Genomic DNA, 20,597 nt, shown 5'->3' with positions numbered 1-20,597 from the left:
GGGGCTCCGTGGCCGTGGAGCCTTAGCCTCACTCAGCCACCAATCCCCCGCAAAATGGCGGTTTTCCCAAAACCGCGGTAGAGTATGCCGTTCGCAACTCTATAGTGACGAGCATTTAGTCCCCTCATTTCTTTTTGCCATTCCGGCCGGCAGGCCGCGCCAGTGCTCGCTGCCCACTGAAATAAGCGATCGCTCCTCGCTTCTCTCCTTCGCGTCTTTTCCGCTGGGAGGCGTCGTGTTCTCCGGCATAGCCTTCTATATACTGACAAAGCCTGGCAGATCGCCACGAGAAGCGGCCGCTGAAATGGAAAAGGTGGAGCGGCAGACAACGGACGAGAGGAGAGCCACTTGAATAGCGTCGCGCCGCGGCGAGACGCCGAAACAGACTTTTCCTGAGTGAACAAGTGTGTTTCGCTTCGTCGCGGTTAGAACAACCTTGCGCTGACGTCCAGGTTTTCCTAGAAATGGCTTTTTGATGCTCTGTGCTACGAGATCCTCGCGCTCAAAATTTGTGACCGGGCACTCTATGGCTTCGTCGTCGAAATGCCAGACTTTGTGAGTATACAGGGAGGTATGTCTCTCGAGTTTCGTAGAGAGCTTAGACTCAAGAGAGGGACCAACTCAACACACCTGGAGCGTTCGCAATTTAATGACGGACACCTCCTGCTCTCAATGGTCGCAGGTGCGCGTGCCTTGCGTTGTCGGACGTAAAAGCTGGGACGCTCCCATACGACTAACACGTTCGCCACCTTCTCGCAGCCCGTATTGCAAACGCGGCAATTAAAACCACGTGACCCCGATAAAGCAGTTGAAAACTCCCCGTATGTAATTGAGGCTGTCTAGAGTTGGGGAAAATGATGCTCCGTTAAGCGCTAAGCCGACAGAACGGTGAAAGCTGCAGGCGTTTATTGGACCAAGGAACCGTGGGTCCTGCATCACCGGATTACGTCCTCTGTGCAGCCTCAAACGCGAGGTGAGGGGTGATGCGATGAAAGACGGACGATATGATTGGTGCGGTGAGTAAGCAATTTCTACCGTCGTGTCAATTTTCGAGCCAAGAAGGTGTAAACCTGCGCGCGTGGAGGATAAAAAAATCTTGTTGGGGGTTGAGATTGGCTTTTGTAGTGTTTCCGTTGGATACTTGTGTTTCCCCGACATTCACTTTCTCCTACAAAGCAACAACAACAAGAAGGCAGTCTGAAAGATTGTCGTGCGTGGAAAACGGCGAGTGAAGTGTGTCGAGCGTCACAGGGGGCTGCTTTTTGTGATATCGAAACTCGGAGCTGCATTCTTGTTTTGATACCCCCCTGGACCTGTAAGTTGTAACGGCCAGCAGTATACTTTAAATAAAAAAAAATTAATATATATAATTCGGTAAGTACATCGGTTACAAGAAAAACAGGAGTACGTAAAGTATTTCGTGCTTTTTTATTTTACCAGTAGCAAAAGCAACACGCACGAGGAAGCTTAGTTCAAGTAAACGAAATGACATCACTCAGTTTTTTTTTGTGCTACGGTATTTACTTCTAAAACATTCACCGTCACACAGTCGGCGCTTTAAAAGATGTCACTACCTGCAAGAAGCCCAAAGTGTGCCATTTATCTTGAACGCTTTAGGAGTGCAGTTTTACTCATTTTATTGTACTTCCCTATTTATCCTTATTTATGCATCATTTTTTACTTACTCTTTATTTTATTCCTTACTTATTTTTTATCGTACTTTTAATACGCGTCTGCACCAAGTGCCTCGGTGAACAGGTAGCGCTCGAATTACTCACCATTGTTTCACATTTTAGCAATACCATAATGGGGTTCGCGGAAATGTGTATTCATAGACATCTCAAGAAAAGCGAGGCTTCCTCATAACGTATTCGCGCCATCTTGGTGATTTTGTTTTGGCGTTCTTTTTGACCAAGGCTGAAATCTCATAGCCTGCGATATAATAATAATAATAATAATAATATTAAGATACTCGTTTCTTGACACGCACCCTATTGTCACAAATTAATTTGGTACTCGTATATAAAAAATAAAAACAACCAAACAAACATACCCCGTTTCACTTTAAGTCATGCCACAGCCGACGTTATGATACGATAGATTGGATCAAGCAGCTTCAACTTTGCATTCACGGCGCCGATTGCCTTTGTGCGTTCGCCCGCTCCTTGCGCGCCTTTTGCCTTTGCTTTCCCCCCAAACTACGCCCACGTGCCTCTGTTTACCCCCACACCAGTGATGGGGCGAGGTTGGCTGCCTGGATATGGCACAGTTATCTACGTGTCTCTTTGTTGCCATTTGTATGGCGTGCGTTTCTTTACGTTTAGATGCTGCTAAGACGCATTTTGGAACGCTTGCTCGTCGTATAGACTTTACGTACAACGCGCGATAGGAAGTACCTCACATGTGTGTTGCAACTTTGTGCACCACTGTTTTTCGACAGTGCGAATGCGTTGATTGGCGCGCTTATTGTCGTGACAAAAACAAGCAGGTCTTTAAGCATTTTCCCGCCTTCGGCCTTGGCCCCCTTTGTTTTTTTGTTGTCTTTTGCACTTTTGTCTACCAGCGCACACCCGCGACTCGTGCGACGCGAGAGATTAATTTTAGGTCGTTCATTCGCTCAACCGCCGGACAACTCAAATGCCCCCACGTCATACAGCGTTGTCAAGAGCTACAGCATATCTGACGTAAGATACCTAAGTTTTTCAGCTTTAATTATTTACGACACGCAGAAAATTACGCGGGACAGCGTTGCCGGGCGAGCCCACTGAGTGGTATTTGCTAGGACGTATAATACTCGGGTCGGAGTACGGAATGTCTAATGATAGCCGTAGCTCTCAGGTTGGCAGGCACATCCGTAGCGGCGACAAAGTTAAGAAATAATTAAAATTTTCATTTGTGTCATGGATGCGGTACGATGCCTTAAACCAGTGTCTGATGTCTTTCGTTGAAATTGCTGGGACGCAGCTCAAAATGTGCACCCAGTACGGGCCTATCTCGGCCGGCCAATCTCCCAGAGGGTACAAACTGCGTTCCCCTTGGAAGAAATATTAATTTATTTGATCGTGAATTTACTCCGTCTAAGGGATTTCCCCACATAATGTTACTAATATAAGTTAAAATCTCTGAGTTCGAAGGTCGTGATTGGCAAAGACTCCTAAGGGACGTTTTTCTGAATATTTTTGTCTAACTCTCGGCCTCGCACTCCTTTCTGATACACGTAAAAACGCTAGACAAAAGTTCATTATTTTTTCATATACCCTAAATGTTTTTAGCATTGACCACACCCAATATGTTAAATCGCAATTCCGGTCATTCGAGAGTATAACTAATTAATATCATTGTCCAATTTTATTTATAAACGATAGAGGAGTGAACTCTGTTTTACCAAGAAGTTGTTTTTTATCTTCCCTCTCAGCCGTTTTTTTATAATTAACAGGGGCTGTATAAGAGTGATGTCTGCAATCTGTGAAACATATTAAAACACTTTCATTGGGGAAACTTGTTTGTGTGTATCTTTCTTTGGCAGATATTTTCACACTGTTGGTGCTTGGGATGTTCTTTAATGCGTCGTGCCCTATCTTAATAATTGTGGGTGTAAATGTTTTAATCTGTTGCCGTGATACCGTGTTATTCTCTGATATATACTCTAACTAATCTAGGGTGTCTACTTTTCTGCAGAACACGTACGAGAGCGAATCGCTGCAATCTAGGGAAGGAACTTGGCGAATGGCGAGGGTTCGAATCCCCCTAACCCCCCGCCCCCTTCCTCCCCCCCGCCACCGCCACACACACACGACAAAATATTCTCCTTTCCAGCAGTGAGTTCGGTAGACGTCGTGCACAGTGTCATATCCCAATATTTGTTATAGGTCTACATATATTTCTATTCTCGTCAATCGCCGAGTTCACCACATAGATTGTAGCGACTTGATCTCCCAACTTTTTTGCGAGAACTTAGGGAGTCAGATTTGTGTGGACTCCCTACGTTGAATAAAGAAACCAAAAAAAAAAAGTTATTTTATAATGACCCCAAGCCGAGTGGCAGAATGTGAAAATAAAAAAGTAAATAAATAAAAACATAAATAAACAAATTACGCGTGTACATCTTAGCCTCTGTGCCACGTATGGTCGTCAGCGAATTCGCTGGACCGTATGTCAGCGACGAGCTCACGTCCAAATAAAGTTGAATAGGCCAACTGTAAGCGATCCACGGGAACTCGGTGGTGCAGCGAACCGAGACGTCGTTAGAAAGTGCACTGGGACTGCGTTGCAAAAGAGCCGATTAAACGTTTTCTAACGAACCGACTTCGCAATCGTCTTGGGAACGCGAGTGCGCGCGCTATCCGTGTAGCCTAACGACATGGTTCGAGCGAACAAAGAAGAAAAACTTAGTTCGGCTGTGTCACGGTCCATTGAACACATTTGCCGTCGCGTTTGTAGAACTTCGGCGAATTTCGTAAGCCTGGTAGGGCACAACTATGTGGCGATACGAAACAAAACTAAGATGAAAGCTATTTCTGCTAAGTCGCGGAGATAGAACCGATATTTGAATGAACAAAAATCTTCTCTGCTGACGCACGATAAAAGCAATTTCCACATGACTGAAAGCTTAAAAAAAAATGTGGGGTATGGCAAGCTGTGAGCCTCTTATCAACGCTCAGGAGCTAAGGAGATTGCGGCGTTAGCTTTTCCGAAATTGGCGTTCTGTGCGCTGCTACCTTTGTCTGCTGGGCTGAGGAACGCCATCTGAGCATGCGCTGTTGCTTTGTTGTGTAGTACATTGGACCCTGTGCATACGTGTACAACTCAGTGACTCAGCATTTTTTCCTGGGTGATAAGGGATGGAATGGTCTGTCCAGAAGGCCAAATATGTAAACACACACCTCAACGTATTTTCACTGAGAACCGAAGAAACGCAGAGTACCTCAATATTTTCTCCCGAACGGGCGGGGAGCAGAGTTGCGCGTTTGATTTCCCCGAGCCGCAACGCCGCTACGCGCCGAAATCGATCGCGTGAGAAACAAAGCATCCGGCGTCATGCAGGAAAAACACCGCTACGTTCGCTCCGACGACGTTGCACGTCCGTCGGCGTATGTTCCCCTGCTACCGCCTCCTAATCCTCGTTTCCTGTTTTCCATGCGCAGCGGAATTCTATTCTATTCTATTCGCGGAATTCAGTCACGTGAGAAGCGAAGCATCTAGGGCCAAGCAGGAAAGCCGGTGTTACCGCCACCCGCACGGAATGAACGCGCAACTCTGCTGCTGTAGGTAGTTTTATACGGGAACTCTAGGTGGGGGGGCGGCAAGTAACAAGCACCTTGTCATCACTCCGCGACCAGTATGATTGCGGCAGGAGCATATAAGAACACCGATGAACGACTCGTGAAGCAACAATCCCACAATATGCAAACAATGCTCGGCGTTTCTTACGCTGTCAGTGAATATAGCTTGCAATATTTTTTGTTAACAGCGTGTCCACTAATGCTCCGAATCCAATTGAAACGGCCAGCAAATATCAGTTAATCAACGTATGGCGCTGCGATTTGCGGCGGAGGTAAGGCTAGGTGGTGGAGGCTTTAATTTAAAATATAAACAGATAAACCTACCTCGTTAAAAAAAAGATAAATAAATAAAAAATCTGTCGAGCAATTTACGGCAGCATTCGGAGCGATGTCCTGACCTTGCTCTGTATCTTCCGCCGAAAGATGGTGCAGCGTGAGACACGATTATATGCGGCGACCCGATCGGTATTTTCTGTACCAAAAATGTAAAACCATGACCAATATATATTAATCTTTTCCTATCTAGTTTGTTAAAACAAAATAGATTATCGTGTTTTAAAAATTGTGCGTCAGAAAGATGCGCGCCGGTATTGTGAAACACTTCGGAAGATAGTCTTCTAAGCTCGGCGCCATCGGGCTCAACGAGGTCTCGATGCTTCCGACTTCTGTTGGTGTTTCTGGAAGGTTGGCTCTGATTGTGGTGATTGGATCCGATGTGGTTTAGGCAATGTGTATATATAGGTGACAATGGTGTTAATAAAAACCAGTTGAGAGTGAATAGCCTGTCCTGTCGTCCGTGTTTCTTTATTGTCCTCGTTTGTTCGTGCCTTTTAACCTTTTATTCGGCAAATACAACTAGGTGAGCACGGCCTGGACATCGTCTGCTAATGGGGCTGTAGGTTGGCCTAAAACCACTCTTTATTTTGACTGTTAATCCGAAAGCATTAACTGTCCCATGGAGCGAACCGATGCATCAGCCCCGCCAAACGGCAGATGAATTCCCGAAGCCGTGATCTGAGGCATCACAGCTTTGAAACCGCACCAGAAAGCCACCCAAACCGGCAAATATACGAAGCCGCCGCGCGTCAGTTTCAATTAGCGCCTCCCCATGGCGCTGCGTGTCCGTGGGGCAGCAGTTCCACCGCTTCACGCCTAAGGTCAGCGTGGCGAGGAGAGCGCGCGCGCTCGACCGTCGACGCAAGTACGCCGCAGACGAAATAAGGAAACCAAGGAACGGCATGCATGCTTTCGCATTCACAACTCATTATAAGTGCTTAGGTGTACCTCGAGCCATTTTTTTTAACGAGGAAACTTTATCCGTTGATATTTTGACTTCAGGCTTCAGCCACCTAGCCGCATCTCAGAAGTAAATCGCAGCACGATAAGTTGAGGAACCGATTTTCTTTGCGGACCGTCAAAAAGGATTTGATGTGTTAGTGTACAGTACAGGCGGCATATTAAAACAAAGAGGGCATAGTGTAGGGTGTTCAAATAAGGACGGTCATGGTGGTGCCATGCCTATTTTTTGTATTCAAATAAATTTTTATATGATGTAGGAAAACCTGTCCACACAACGGTACAGACCTTACTTTTGCTAGAAACTTCCTTGTATTCGTGAGAAAAATCGCATTCGAGAGAAGGCTGAAAAAATTATTTTTCCAACTGCGCGATGACGCAAATTTGGAAGCCGGAGGAATAAAGAATACAGCTTTCTACACCGTAAATATTTTTACGTTTAATGAAAGCATACTTTTCTGTCAGAATTAATTAAAGTTAACTTATATGAGCCTATATTTCAAGCGTAACAAAATGCCAAACTTGGCTTCTAGAACACATTTGACATAAAGAGGCATTTTTTGACGTCGTTGTAAATTTATGTTTTACAGCTTAAACTTTTTGTGTCGAGTGTTTCATGCTTTGTATGGAAGGCGAGATGAACCTCGCTAGAACGTGGGGTATGCTCCGCCATTTGCTCTACCCGGAAAATTCGAAAACCCAATCGGGAATCAGACTCGCCAAAGCTCGACAGGCTTTTGACGGCGGCGACGACGATTTCATGCAGAAACTGATAGAAAACTACGTAGGTGAGACCCATCAAACTCCCCTTCCAGACTATGATGGTGCGCACAACGAGGCGCTTGATGCCCCCATCACTGAAGCGGAAGTTAGAGCAGAATTAGTTAGGCTCCGCACAAAGTCCACCCCGGGTCCTGACGGGATTACAAATAAAATGCTCAGGAACTTGGATGATACCTCGATAGGTTACCTAACGGAGTACATGCAAGAATGCTGGGACAAAGGCGAGCTGCCGCAGCAATGGAAATCGGCAAACGTCACCTTAATACCCAAGCCGGGCAAGCCTCCGCAGCTCGGGAATCTCAGGCCCATATCGCTTACCTCGTGCATAGGAAAGCTAATGGAGCACGTCATCCAGACGAGATTAATCGAATACCTGGAAAAGCAGGACCTCTTGCCGCACACAATGATCGGGTTCCGCCTTCATCTGTGCACGCAGGATATCATGCTTCAGATTAAACACGACATTGTCGACTCGCGGTCTAAGGATGCGAAGGTGATCCTAGGGCTAGACCTGACGAAAGCCTTCGACAACGTAAAGCACGAGTCAGTACTTACCGGTCTTAGCAATCTAAATGTGGGCACTAAAACTTTCAATTACGTGCGAAACTTCCTTTCCGGCAGGACGGCCTGCGTAAAATTCCAATCTTTCGAATCTTCCATTCTTGAGCAGGGCAGCAGGGGCACGCCCCAGGGCTCGGTGTTGTCCCCCCTCCTCTTTAACGTGGCCATGTGCGCGCTCCCCGGGCAGTTGGAACGCATCGAGGGGCTACAATTCAGCCTCTACGCAGATGACATTACCTTATGGGTCAACCAGGGTAGTGACTCGGAAATTGAACAAGGGCTCCAGGCGGTGACCGACACAATCGTGAGGTACGCGGCCGAGCGAGGATTGGCTTGTTCGCCACAAAAATCGGAACTATTCGTCTACAACCCTAAGCATCTCCGGTGTAAGGCACCGTCAGATATTCTAATTCAGGTAGCGGGAGCAGAGGTCCCAAAAGTAGAACAGATACAAATTCTCGGCCTAGTTCTAATGGCCGAGTCTCATGGCCACAACGGAGAGACTCTAAAGCGATTGGAGAGCCACGTGATGCAGACACTGAGCCTCATCAGGCGGGTTGCGAGCAAAGGGCGAGGATTAAAAGAAAAGAATTTAATGAGGCTGGTACAAGCTTTCATATTCAGCAGAGTTAGCTACTCTAAGCCTTATCTCGACTTAAAGTCGGCAGAAAAGATGAAAATTGACGGATTAATACGTAGATGCGTCAAGCGCGCGCTGGGCCTGCCCACGTGCACATCCACAGAGCGACTTTTGGCGCTCGGGATGCACAACACGTGGGTGGAACTGGCGGAAGCGGTGCGCACATCTCAGATTGAGAGATTGTGCGCCACAAAAATGGGCAGGACTATCCTGGCTAAAGTAGGAATCAATCCGCACAGGGACCCAATCCTGAAGGCAGAAATTAAGGAGGGAATCAGAAGCTGGCTAACCATCCCCCCTTTACCTAAGGATATGCATCCCGAGCATAATAAGATCAGAAGAGAGAAGAGAGCAGAGGCCATTAGTCTCCGGTACAGGGAGCTGCCTCGGAGCAGGTAGCGTATGTGGACGCCGCTTGTGGCCACGATGGACGAGTCGATGGCCGCGGAAATGCCGTTACAGCAGTCTCCTTAAGGACGCGCTCCGCTGCAGTGGCGGAGGAAGTTGCGGTAGCATTGGCTTGCGTCGGCACGGAAGCAAATTTTATCATAAGCGACAGTAAAACTGCCATCCAAAATTTTAGTGCAGGCAGAATCTCGGCTGCGGCGGCGAAGATTCTCGATCAGCGACAAATTGCGAGGAAAATTACGTTGATCTGGACACCGGCACATGCCTCCGTCCCCGGCAACGAGGCGGCTCACAAGCTAGCTCGAGGTTTATACCACCGGGCTGGTGAGGACCCCCTCTGGCAAGGGAGCGGTGAACGCATGGTAAAATATGGGGAAATTACTCAACATTACAGATTGGAACGTAGGCTGGTACCCCCACCAGACCCGTCATTAAATAATACGGAGGCAGTCACGTGGCGACGACTCCAAACATACACGTACCCACACCCAATCCTGGTGAACCATATGTTCCCGGATATAAGATCAGACGAGTGTACACACTGCAGGTTGAGAGGGTCCCTCGACCATATAATCTGGGAATGCTCAAATTCTCCTGGGAATGCTCAAATTCTCCTGGGAGGGCGCTAAATATCGCTTCTAAAGAATCCTGGGAGACCCTGCTGCGCAGTTCGGACCCTGAGCTCCAGCTCCGCCTCGTCCGACTGGCTGAAGAGGCCGCCGGGACACTAGACCTCCTGGCCAGCGTCTAAAGCGGTGCGTCCTGCCTCCCCGGCCTGGTGCCGAGGGGGGAGGGAGAATGCCAATTCTGTCGGACAATAAATGTTATTTCCTCCTCCTCCTCCTTTATGCTTTGTAAACTTTTAACAAATTAATTAGCGTTATACTGTTGAAAGTAGTTTCTGCATTGCGCCCGAAAATTTCGTCAAAATCCAAAAAGTTAAAATTTTGCGATTTTTGAGCGGCAATGAAAAAAAAAAAGCATTCTCGATTTTCTTTACATTTTACCCAATGGGCCCTTGATGACCGGTAATTACAAATGGGTGTATCTCAAAAGGTCCATTTGCATTTGAACCTTGCACATTTCGTCCCTTTCTCATTTGGTCCTTCTCGTTTGAATATTCTCATAAGATCCGAATCGTGTTTTTCGCAACTGGGCCCATTCTCATTTTGCCCGTTATCTGAAAACGTCCCATTTGCATTTTGACCGTGCGCATTTCGTCCCATTCTCGTTTGGTTCGCCTTGTTTGAACCTTCTCATCAGATCCACATTGTATTTTTCGCAACTGGACCCATTCTCATTTCGCCCGTTCTCGCTACGACCAAATGGCTCTAGTTCGGCATGCTTCTAACGTCGTTATGCCTTTGCGGTTTTGTTGATAAGCCTTACCTTGCTTGGGCCCCCAACACACCATCAGATATATGGTATGTGTAGAGGTACGCACTGAGAATCGTAAAATGACGCCTGCTTCCCTTCCTTTAAATAAACAAAAAAAGAAAGCGATGAACATTTATATGTGGAATTTCGTTTGAACAGATAGCATACATAATAGCAGTGGTTCTCAACAATTGATATTTCGCGGATCCCTCGTAGAAAGGCGGAGATGATGGAGGACCCCGCTTGGGGTGACGGGAATAGAAAGGTATAGGTTATCATCATAATGATTTAATAAATGAATATAACTAATCGCTAGTGTGAACTTGAAGTAGACTTGTCTCATTGACATACAAACGAGTGTACTCACCCGAAAATTGGAACGTTTCTTCTCAACGTGAAGAAAGACAACTAATATTGCCGTGCTTGACTGATAAGGCAGGCTTCGTGGACCCCTAGGATGCCTTCGCAGACACCATTTGAGAACCACTGCATTATGGAAGTGGTGGCATTGTCCCAAGTCGAGAGACCTCAAACAACGTGACATTTCGGAATATGAACTGGCTGCGATAAATTGTTTGTCTGTTTTATAGTCAGAGCTTTTCACGACGACCTCGACGCACTGCTAAAATCCTTAGTAGAGAGAGTATGCCTGTAGCAAGACACACACACACACATACCCACGCATAAAATATATCAATGCATTTATTAATATTACCCTAAAAAACGATTTTGGTATGGAAAAAGTCAAGTGCGACGCGTCAAAGCGAGATATATTTGAGAATGGCTGTTTTGAAAGGACCAGGTGTGAAGGGCGAACGAGAACGGGCCCAAATGAGGAGGGTTGGAATGCGAAAGACGAGATGGGAAAGGACCAAATGCGACAGGTCCAAGAGAGAAGATCCTTTTGAAAATGGTTGTTTTGAGAAGGGCCAAGTGAGAAGGGCGAAACGAAAACGGACTCAAATGAGGAGGGTTGAAGTGCGAAGAACGAAACGGGAGAGGGCCAAATGCGACAGGTCCAAGAGAGAAGATCCTTTTGAGAATGGTTGTTTTGAGAAGGGCCAAGTGAGAAGGGCGAAACAAGAACGGGCTCAAATGATAACCACCCATTACAAATCTGTAAGGACATGTTGCATTATTTTCTTTCGAAACAATAAAATAAACGTGTAACCAGGTCATAGTCGTATCAATTACAGCTGCGGCGTTTCTGTCTTAACGACCAGTGGTACACGAGCGACGCATGCCACAGTATTCGTACTTGGTCATATTAATGCCCAGGCGTCATGAAGCACTATAAGAATAGCAGGCGAACTTGCTTTCATTTGCTGATATGGCTGATATTGCCAGTAAAAACTGAACGTTGCGGCGGGTATACGATCCTTATTAGGGTGTTATACTTGGCTGGCTATATGTTCATTGTGCTACAATTTAAAGCTAGTACTTTAATATTAGTACCTGACCAACAAAATAATTTGATTCGTGTTTATAGGCATCGCTGGAAAGCTTGCTGACAAAAGGGATTGATTAATTTATTTCTCTAGGCACCACTTAAACGAGCACGTTGCGGAAACTTATTTCCCAACCGATGGCTCGCATGGCTAGGGCGGAACGAAAGAAGTGTATGTCTTGAAAAACAATGGCGAATGAACGGAAATCAAGGTTGAGTTAGGGGAGATTCAGGTAGCGTAAGCGGTTCAGTGACGGAGGCAACCGCCAAGTGTGCGCTCGGGCGCTACTCAAGTCGCTCCAACGGGATCTCCTGCGACGCCTCATCCGTGTTCAGAAAAGTCATCATCTATGACTGGGTTGAGGGGGGCAAGAGGGTTATCGATCTGGAGAAATATTTTTTATAAAATTCCGAAAGAGTTATAAAGTGCAAAAACCTGCAGGTGTTTATTTGAAATTAGAACATCTCTTTGTAAGAATCAGCCAGCGCCGCCACCAAGTGCCGTAAGCCGTCACACGCGCACAAGCTCGTGGTTCACTATAAACAGAAAAGCAAGACAGATCTGCTGACCAGACGACCGGCCTACACCGCGGTGAGGCCTTGCCAATAAAGAGGACGTAACACAAGTTTTTAAACAATGGGAGTATAATTAAAGCGATCATTTAATTAGAAAGAGAAATAATATAATGGGGTTCACAAGTATCGGAACGTAGCAATAAATAGTATTAGCACTTTACCCAGTGTGCGGTGTGCGAGCGGAAGAATACAAATTTACCTAGCAAATACACAGAAGGAAAACAATTACTAAACAAATGAAAGCTGAACTCCTAAAATCCTGAATTACTACCAACCAGATTGCAATGCTGACGAGCTAGCGGGTGGAGGGAGAGTCTAATCTGTCATTGTCCGGGAGTGACGGCCTCTTCCCTTGCATTGTCCGGAGGGGGTGGTACCGGTGGATTCCAAGGTGGGCTCGTGGGCAGCTCGATGAAGCCAAAAAAACAAACAAACAAACACACACACACGCACACACGCACACGCTCACGCACACACGCACACGCACGCACACGCACACGCACACGCACACGCACACGCACACGCACACACACACACACACACACACACACACACACACGCACACTTCTTGCGAAGGCTTCCCCAGCACAGACCTGGCCATCCAGCGTCGCTTTTCCCAGGTTCGATCCGCTTTTTCGTAGATCTAATCTCACGGTTCCAAATCCGGAGCAGACTTCGTATTCACACAGGTCGCATTTTGTACGAGCCGAAAAGAGCGTGGTTGGAAGCGCGATATGTCAAACCAAATGCAGGGAGGCCTTCGAGCCGTTTCTCCCACGGGGTCTTGTTTATATTGAAGGTCATAGAAATTTGAAAACTGTGATGTACGCCTGGGTTGGTCTCCGGGAAAATCGACGAGAGGAGTCTCTAATATATCCGGGCGCAGCCAGATTCGGTGAAATAAGTAACCTACTAGAACACGTTCAGGGGGACTCAGGGCTTCTTCCACTCAGAGTCCGCGCTGCGTGCCACGTACAAGAAACCCTCCTAATATGATCTTTCAAATTCCCACATGTAAGCGACTGGATTCTAGGCACCCTCTTGGTGGTCTTCCCACTCCAGTTCTTTTCGCTCTCAAAATGCCTCAAGCTCGCCATCCAGAATGGAGAGCTAAAAGACGTTTTCCATTTTCCTTCCAGTGCCCGTACAAACACGTACAGTGGCAGGCGCCTGCAAATTTTGCAGGGTGGCCTGGTGTTTTACAAGTCCCCCTTCCCCGTCGCATGCATGCCTTGCCCTGCTGCCGGAAAGATCCACTTCGTCGTCTGAAGCTAACTGTACTGCAACTCGTGAAATTGGTACCGGTTCTTAAAAGGAGCGGCCACTCCATCACTAACGTAAGTGAGGCGAGAGTAGATTGATGCGCTGTCCCCGAGGTGTACCTTAATTTTTGACAAGGCTAAGCATGCATGCGCCTTGTCATGAGTTCGATTGTCGCAAATAGCGCGCGGCATAGCTCCGCGCGTAAAGATGCTGTTTCGAACCATAGGTGGGAAATCCTCAATGAGCTCTGGAGCGGACACAACTACAGACCCATGTATCAAACATGTTTCGTACAATCGTAGAGTCTGCTTGCACCGGCAAAACTCTCCAGGAGTCCTTGACACCCCCCCCCCCCCTCCTCTCTCTTCCGTTCTCTTTGTTTGTTCTTCCGTGGGGAGGGGCTGTTGTGCCACAGCACGAGGAATGACTTTGGTGTTTTTTTACCATCACCCCATGCCCGGCCGGTTATGTTACACCGCGCAGGGACGCCGCCGGTGTCGCGTATTGCCGCCACGAGTCGGTGAGATGCGATCGCCTTTGCGCGTCGCGTTCGTGTGTAACCTTCGGCCTGTTTTTGTGCCATAAGGGGGGGGGGGGGGGCAGGCTATTACTTATTTTTTGGAAAGTCTGCCTCAAGCAACAGTTGTATTCCTCCGGCGCCGTCTTCAACTATGCTCCGGCTTGGAGTCCAGTTACGCCATACGTAACAATGCCATAATATACCAACGGCTTAACATTCCGTTGACGCCACACCCTCCATCGGTCGGGCCAAAAGGTCCTGTAACATCGCTGACTCCTAGCGGTGCCTAGAAGGACGAATCAAACTATTCTGTCAGCCATGTACTGATATTAAATGAATACTTTGGAAAGGTAGCTCGATGAGCATGTAACCAGCCAAGTATAACACCCTAATAAGGATCGTATACGCGCCGCGACGTCCAGTTTTCATTGGCAATATGAGCCATATCAGCGATAAAACAAAGTTCACGTCCTATTATTATAGTGCTTCATAACGCCTGGGCATTAATATGACCAAGTACGGATACTGTGGTATGCGTCGCTCCTGTACCACTAGTCGTTAAGACGGAAACTCCCCAGCTGTAATTAATGCGACCAGGACCTGGTTACACGTTTGTTTTACTGTCTTAAAACAACATAATGCAACATGTCTTTGCAGATTTATAACTACTGGTCATCAAGGGCTAATCGGTTAAAGTTTAAAGAAAATCTAGAATGATAATTTGTTTTTAATTGTCAAACAAAAATCGCAAAATTTTGACTTTTTTATTTTCACGAAATTTCCGCGCGCAATGCAGAAAACACTTTCAACAGTATAATGCTAATGAATTAGTTAAAAGTTCACAAAGCATAAAACACTCGACACAAAACGTTTCAGTTTCAGAACATAAATTTAAAGCGGCTTAAAAGGTTCGCCAAAAAATGCCTCACTATGTAAGATTTGTTCCAGAAGCCAAGTTTGACATTTTATTTCGCTTGAAATATATGCTCAAATACGTTAGCTTTAACTAATCCTGACAGACAAGTATGCTTGAATTAAACGTAAAAATGTTAACGCTGTAGAAAGCTGTATTCTTTATTCCTCCGGCCTTCAAAACTGCGTCATCGCGTAGTTGGGAAAATCGTTTTTCCAACCTCATCTCGAATGTGATTTTTCTCACGAATACTATGAAGTATCTTGCAAAAGTAACGTCTGTTCTGTTGTGTGAACAGGTTTCGCTACTTTATAGAAAAAATTTATTTGAAACAAAAAATAGGCTTCACACCACTATGACCGTCCGTGTCTGAACACACCCTGTATATACACGCAAACACGTTCCCTGCTCGTCGTTCATTGCCGTTATTTTAGTTTTAATAGCAGGGCGTGGCAAGTCACGAGCATACTATTTTTTCATCTCAACTAATGAGCTTGCTGCATCAGCCAAGAGGAACGCCGAAGAAGAGATCACAAAATTAAGAAGCGTAAAAATGCGTTTTCTAAGCTGTTAGTTACTATTGTAACATTTCGGCCTTCTTACTCTTAGCTTTAGTAGCCTTTTAACCTGCAGTAAGACTGCATATACATCACATTAAAGACCCCCTGAAACAGTTTTGTATTCACTGCAAACATAGTAAAAAATAAGCTGCGGACAGTCCTCAAGCATGGTCGGAGAATGTTTGCTTCATGCAGATGTTCGCTTCGAACGTGTCTGCAGGCAGTAATTTTGTATGACGTGTTAACAGTGTTGGCCGCGGCTTTTCTTGCGAAATTTGAATCCGGAGTTTGGAATCTTGTGAACCCATAACTCTACAGCTCTCTTTTTTTTTTCTCGCCTTACATTTACTAGAATTGCTTACCTCGTGGTAATAAAATAAGCTTCGTAATTTATTGTGCCGGAAGTATGTACACGGAGAGTAAAGAGAATCGTAAGCTGCTTTAAAGGGACGGCATTAATCGGTTTCTGAACCTGTGGCGCTAAGATGTTCCACAGTGTTGGTCCAAGAACCTGTATTAAGGATATAAAAATATGACTGAACAAACATACCTGAGTAAAAAACATAAAAAAAAACAAAAAAACTTGAAATTCTTATTTAACGTGGCCTCGTGCTAACCAAAGGCGTCTGATTGACGCAACAGCCGGTATATGTTGGCAGTGCTCTCCAAGTCGACAAGCGGGGCTCGGCAGAGATGGCACCGCAAGTACCGGATGTTTCGGCGTCAGCTTTGGTGACGACACCGCTGTTGTGAGTGGCGTGTTTTGGGGATCCCGCTCTTCGTCGAGGCGTACCTCACCCAGCGTAGGACTGTAGGGGAGCGCGGAGGTCGCCTCCGAAGCTCTGCCCGAAAATGTCGGTGGACACCTTTGCTCCTCCGGCACCCCCCGTAACAGAGAACAACGTTCACTCGCTTAATGAGAGCTAAGCGCACCATGAATATGACTTACACCTCAAATCAGCACGAATACAAGTGCTACGGAACTGTCCTAAGTTCAGGGGTACAGCAATATCTGTTTAAAACGACTATACTAAAAAAACACTAGAAATAAGAAAACTTCTGTGGGAAAGCGCTAAGCCAGATAAAGACCAATGTTCCAGAGTTAAGCTGCTCAACGATAAGATACAGATCGACAGGACAATGTATCGCTGGGACTGGTAAAAAACGTCGCTCACGAATTCCAAACAAAGAACACCGCGTTTCTACGTGACGACTCAAGGCTTCTCTTACGCGCGATATCTCGTTAATAATTTTAAACGCGCGTAGTTTACTTAACAATGTTGATCATTTTGAGCACCTTTTGTTATCACACACTCCCGACGTTGTTGTTGTCACTGAGACTTGGTTGCAGAGCAGTATAGTGGATAGCGAGATTACCTCACCCGATTATAAAATATTTCGGAAAGACCGAGGATCATGTGGCGGGGGCGTCACAATTCTTGTTCAGTATCACATTGAATGTAATCCTTTGTTGAATCAAATCCATGAGCATGGAGGCCTTTTTTATTAGTTGAAATGGTATAACAACTGTATTACTATTGTTGCCGTTTATCGTCCACCTGGTGCAGAAAAAATTGTTAATTGAAAGGCTCTATATTTACATTGAAACTAATATAAAGCACATACCAAATGTAATAATAGCAGGCAATTTTACCCTGCCAGGAATGCATTATCATCGGGTGTTAGCGACGTGGGACACTCTGAAACCCTTTTGGACTTTACTTTTGATTTTCATTTTACTCAAGTTGTCGGTCAAAGTACTAGAAAATGGCAGAACAGTTGACACTACCCTGGACCTGGTATTCGTAAGTAAAGAACTTTCCAACTTTGATATTTCTGTATGCAGCGGAATATCAGATCACGACGTCTCTTTGGCATGCTATCTGAACGTGGATGAGCCATCGAAAAATAACCCGTAAAAGATTGTTAGGAACTTTGAGCGCGCAAGTGATGTTAGTATTTAGGACTACATTGAGGTAACTTTGTCTGATTTTAACCGCCCTAGGCCGGTGAATGAAATATGGGAAGAATTCAAACCAATAGTGAACACTTGTATTCGACAATACGTTCCCCTCAAACGAGTCAAAGAACCGCAGCCCATGGATTACGAGGGGCATCCTGCATTTAAAACGGCAGGTGAAGCGAAAGCACAAAAAGAAGCCAGTTAATAAACAAGAAGTTTCGCGTCTTCCTGGATTGTTGAAGGATCGCTTATGCGCTTTGAAGAGCCATTCCTTTTCAGTGACTATGCAAAATTTTTTGAAATCAGACCCGAAATGGTTTTGGCAATATCTGTCCCTTACGATAATGACTTTCGCTAGTCTTGAAGTTAATGGTCAAGGTGTTGAAAACCCAGAGAGTGTATCTAATGCTTTAATAATTTTTTTTCACTCTGTGTTTTAAGATAATGCGCTCAGTACTCCAGTTGATGAATTGGTGCTAGAAAAACGAAGGTACCATGGCAGACTTTTCAATATATGAAGCAAGTTTTGTTTGGTTAGATATCAAAGTTAAGTACTCTGGAGGGCCCGATAATATAGACCAACTCAACTCACTTACCTCACGCCACTGCGGTGGTGCTGCCGTCGGTACTGCGCATGCACAGGCGCTTCACTCCTCTCAAGTTTGGTTTCTGTGCACGCTCAGTGCCCACACCTGGTGGGGACAAAGCGGTCTTGTCTGTGAACTCTGTGTTGGTGTATACCTAACGCATTTATAAAACGATACGCCGAGTTGATCTCGAATACTTAACGCTGATATACCGAGCATCTTTATCGCAAAGCGCGGTTCCTTTCAACTGATGCTGCGCTAAGATCGTGCCTGTTTATATAGGTGGAAATAAATCGTCCCCAACAAACTACAGACCCCTACCACCGACAAGCACCTGTAAAATAATGGAGCATGTGGTTTCGAAATCGTTAGACGACTATTTAGAAAAAAAAAATAATCTTCTCTACAAAAACCAGCATGGTTTTAGACAAACTTTCCACAGTGAACCCGTTGATTACTTTTGCAAATCGGTCGATAATGGAGGACAGACAAGCAAAAACTTTCTAGATTTGTCAAAAGCTTTTGACCGAGTTCCGCGCAATAGTCTCACACATAAAATTAAAGTTATCGGGGTCAGTTTACAATTGGTTGACTGGATAACAGCTCATCTGGAGAAAAGAACACAACTTGTCGAAAAAAACAACACTGCGTCTAATATTCTACCAATAACGTCGAGTGTCCCACTGGGTTCCGTCTTGGGCCATATCTTAATTTTAACATATAGGGTGGTTCAAGTCACCAAAATCAATCTAAAAGGGACCGTAAAAATTGACGCCTGCACGTATACCGATCTAAACTTTTCGTCAGAGGTGTTTTTTTCATGTAAAATTAAAGAGCGTAGTTCTCTTTTAGTAAAAAAATAGGGCCAAGAAACTTGCCAGAGTCTATGGCGGGCAGCGACCCAGACGACCAATTCCAGGAGCGGGTGTGTTTGGCGTTCGTATTATAGATGGCGTCGGGAGTAGCGTCTGAAGGTGCGGCCGACCAGCGAAAGATACCAGACGACGCGCAGACAACACGCAGACGAAATCCGTTGGCAGCAAAAGCGCCGCCGTTATGCAGACGCGTTTTTTTACTTTAAGTTTTGCTTTTATTGTTCGCATTTATTTTTTAACCGAAGGTACATTTCAAAAAGATTATATTCATTTTAATAAACCACAGTGGTCGCGAGCCGTCGCGATAAGGAGGTAGCGCCATCAATCAATACGAACGCCAAACACACCCCGCTACTGGACTTCTGTCGTCTGCGTTGCTGTCAGCTGTAGGCCCTGGCAAGTTTCTTGGCCTTATTGTTTACAGAAAGAGAGCTACGCTTCGTAATTTTACAAGAAAAAAACGACCTGTGAATTACACCTTTGACGAAAAGTTTAGACTGCTACGTGCAGGCGTCGATTTTTACGGTCCATTTAAGATCGAGTCTAGTGACTTGGACCACCCCGTATGTAAATGGCATTGTTCAAAGCATTGACGGTCCTATAGCAGAGTGGTAATTTGGGGATGATTGTTTTATTTATGCGGACAGTAAAACTAGGAAGGACCAAGATATACTACAAATTGGTCTACAGGAAATTGGGTCTTGGTGCCGAGTATGGGGAATGGTGGTTAATACTGATTATACCGTACTACTTCAACTTTCAAATAAGAAAAATAATTGATCTTATATATACACAGTGAATGGATTTTCCTGGAAAGAATTGAAAATATTCTAAAATTGGGGTAATCATGTTGACACCATCTGCTGTTCAGCAAAACGCAAATTTAAAAATAAATTTTTAACATGCATCTTGGTATACAAAACTGTCATACGACCGCTACTAGAATATTTAAATGTAAAACGGACCCACATTACCCACATACAAAAAAAAAAAAAAAACTGATTCAAAAGTTAGAAAAGGCACAAAGACTTGCAGCTTGTTAGGTACTATGTAGATATAAACGAACTCACTCTGTTAGAGCTATGTTGCAACAACTTGGGCTTGCGTTGCTTTCTGATCGGCGTAAGAGTGCTAGACTGAAATACATTTTCATGCTCGTGCACTAGGAAATAACCATGGTAAAATGATCCGACCATTTCAGAGCAGAACTGACATATTTCAGTTTTCACTTTTTCCTAAAACGAGAGAAGAGTGGAATCGTTTCCCACAGGACATTTTAAATTGGGCTTCACACTTGTAGAACTCAAGAACAGTCTGGGGCACTTGAAGAATTGGTTATTTTTGAGGCTGGCATTGAATAACAGTTGTTGTAAACTTGTGTGCTGTGACTTTGCACATGCTCATGTTTTCTATTTTAACTGCTTTAATTGATTTTGTGCGATTTGCAGAGCTTCCTTTTCAATAACTGTATAACCACGCGAGTGATTTGTTTTGTAGTTAAAACATTACAGTTTTCTCATGTATTTTTGTATTTTTTCTCCTGTAA

At 45.3% G+C, this 20,597-nt stretch overlaps 1 pseudogene; it reads left to right on the top strand.

Annotated features, from left to right (window-relative positions):
• The first annotated feature begins 7,215 nt into the window (after positions 1–7,215).
• On the top strand, positions 7,216–17,794 carry LOC120847600 (annotated as a pseudogene).
• Positions 17,795–20,597: the final 2,803 nt, after the last annotated feature.

This window comes from Ixodes scapularis, unplaced genomic scaffold (assembly GCF_016920785.2).
Source record: "Ixodes scapularis isolate PalLabHiFi unplaced genomic scaffold, ASM1692078v2 PGA_scaffold12__126_contigs__length_90152505, whole genome shotgun sequence".
Classification (NCBI taxonomy): domain Eukaryota; kingdom Metazoa; phylum Arthropoda; class Arachnida; order Ixodida; family Ixodidae; genus Ixodes; species Ixodes scapularis.
The sequence above is the reverse complement of the archived record's forward strand: the minus strand, read 5'-3'. Positions and strand labels throughout refer to the sequence as shown.